The sequence below is a fragment of the Myotis davidii genome, unplaced genomic scaffold (genome assembly GCF_000327345.1).
Source record: "Myotis davidii unplaced genomic scaffold, ASM32734v1 scaffold66, whole genome shotgun sequence".
NCBI classification, from domain to species: domain Eukaryota; kingdom Metazoa; phylum Chordata; class Mammalia; order Chiroptera; family Vespertilionidae; genus Myotis; species Myotis davidii.
Window position 1 is genome coordinate 1 of NW_006297280.1, and position 2,832 is coordinate 2,832.

Consider the following 2,832-nt stretch of genomic DNA (forward strand, 5'->3'; position numbering starts at 1 on the left):
CTCCGGTGTTTACCTATGCTGCCAACTTGGTTTTCCGTGTTTTTTATCTCAAGGTCTACTAATGCCTCAGCGAAAGATTTTTAGCTTTCTTAGAGGTTGATCTTTTAGTTTTAGTTGAAGAAAACTATATTCCTTGTTCCCCACTTCCTCTAAATTCTGGTTGTCTTTCAAGATCCAAGTTAAAGTGTAGCATCCTCATGATGTATTTCTTAATCATTTCAACCCATGTTGAGCTTCTCTACTTTGATTAACTGTTTCATTCATTCACTCATTCATTTATGTATATTGAGTACCAGTTATGTACTGGTGACTAGGCACTAATGATAAAGCAATGAACAAAATAAAAACATCTTTGTCTTCATGGAATTTGCATTCTAGGGGGAAAATAAATTATACAAATAAAACATATCTATATCTATGTAGAAAGGTAGTTAGATGGTATACAAGATAGACATAAGGGTGTAGGTGCTATGGAGACAAATAAAGCAGACAAGGAAAATAAGATGAGTCAGGTAGGGTTTTAGAACTGCACCTCGAAACAGGGTGCTTCTGGAAAAGATTCTCTGAGAAGATAAAATTAAGTCAAGACCTAAAAGAGTTGAAACAATAAGCTGCACAGAAATCTAAGGTGGGCTGAAGCCTGGGGTGGGTAGGGCATGACAAGAGCCTAGAGCAGGGTAAAGGGAATGATAACAAGGAGAGATGAAGCCAGGGAAACAGAGGCACTTGAGAAGTTGAGATGGTTATAAACAGATGAGTTGATGACTTTGAATCTTAGAAAAACTAGTAATTACAAATAAAATTTGTTCAGAAATCATATTTACAATATCATTTAGGCTTTTTGGACATAATGAATCAGAATCAACAATTCCATTAAGACACACAGGCTATAAGGAAGAGGAAAGCACTAGAAACCTACCTTCGCAGAATCAGAAACATTATCCCAGTATAGAGAAGGAAAGTCCACTTGTCCCATCAAAATTTGGTCAAAAAGCACCTCCTGGTCATCACCACTTCTGTTTAGATGAACGACAACAGTGAGAGAAAAACAGGACTAAAATGTCAACTCAGGATATTCTTAAGCATTGAAGCCCTTCCTTTCCCCTTAAATGTGTAAAATGAGTTTTAAGCAATTCAAAATGTTAATATGGAACAGTTTTAGTAAATTGCAATAAAATGAGTTTCTAAATTATATGAAGAAGATATATGGAAGGCATGTAAATTAGCATGCACAACGTGAAAAAATAATAGACGTTATAAGTCAAATTCTTATTATTGTCTTTTTGTGCTGCAGGCTGATCAGATCTTTCTGAGAGTAGAGAAATGCTTTGTTTGGTGCTAATAAAAGATTGCTGCCCATACCTACGAAATGGAGGGAAGCCACATAGCAGGATATACGTGATTACACCAGCTGCCCAAATGTCTACCTTGAGGCCATATCTGAAAAAGTAAGTGACATCAGAATTACAAAGTCAGACCAGGACAAATTGTGGGGCATGGCAAAATAGGTGATTCTCCTATTCTAAACCAAAAAAACTGAACCAGACAAAACAAAAACCCAAAAACAAACACTAAATTAAAACCCACCAAGTAAACAGAATTCAAGAAAAGAATAATAAAAGAAGATTATCTAAGGTACATGAATAAAAATCAAAGTAATGCATGGATAGGTTCCTATCCAGATATAAGTTAGTGAAGGGTTTCAGCAAAAAGGTTTAATATAGTCATATCAATTTTACTTTTATGTTCAAGCACAGGTAATTTATTTTGGTGGTGATCCCAGAAAACACCAGCTAAAGAGTGGGAAAATGAGACAGAGAAGGGAAGAGAAGTTATCAAATTAGTTACTAATGAGGGCAACTGGGGCTGAATCTCCCTAAGAGCTCTGAGAGACTGTGAAATAACAGGAACCTCAGAGTTTTCCAACAGTAGGGTGAGGAGGCTGGGGTCTCTATATACTCATTCCCAACAGTAATTGGTATCACTGCTGGGGTGGATATTAATTCCTTGTCATTGTAGCCTTTTTCCTACTCATTCAGGGAAAGCTCCAGCAGCCCAAGGGAGCCCCTAAGAAAAGAGTTGCAGGTGCTGTCAGGTAGAAGTTATGAAATAGATGGTCTTAAGGGTTTACAGATAGAGCACTGACAGCATCTACTACTTTAATCATCTTCCGAGTCCTATTTCAAACAATATGCTAATACTCATCAAGATATATATTTGGATAGAGACACTTCATAGAGACCTGTATAAATAAAACTCATGGATGATAACCAAGCCTCTTCCTAAAAATTAGTTTTCATCTTTCCCCTGGCAAATGTTTAGTGGAATGGCTCACATGGAGCAAAACAAATTGGCTTGAGTTACTTGCCAGTCTAAAGCAACCCTTTTGGGACATCTGTTGTTTTGTTTTGCCATCACCATTTATCCCCTCTACACTCTCTTCCACCTCTCCCCCCCTCGCCCCCAGCAATCACCACACTGTTGAGTTCTCTCTATTTCTCTTTCTTTTTTGCTCAATTCTTCCACCCTACCCCTACCACCAACACCATCCACCACCAGAGCTGTCTGCCTGGTCTCTATGAGTCTGTTTCTATTTTGCTTGGTAGTTCAGTTTGTCATTAAATTCCACATAAGAATGAAACCTTATGGTACTTGTTTTTCTCTGAATGACTTATTTCACTCAACATGATGCTCCCCAGATCTATCTATGCTGTTGCAAAAGGTAAAATTTTCTTCCTTTTTATGGTGGAGTAGTATTCCATTGTGTAAATGTACCACAGCTTTTTTATCCACTCATCTATTAGTATTAACTTGGACTGTTTCCAAATCTTG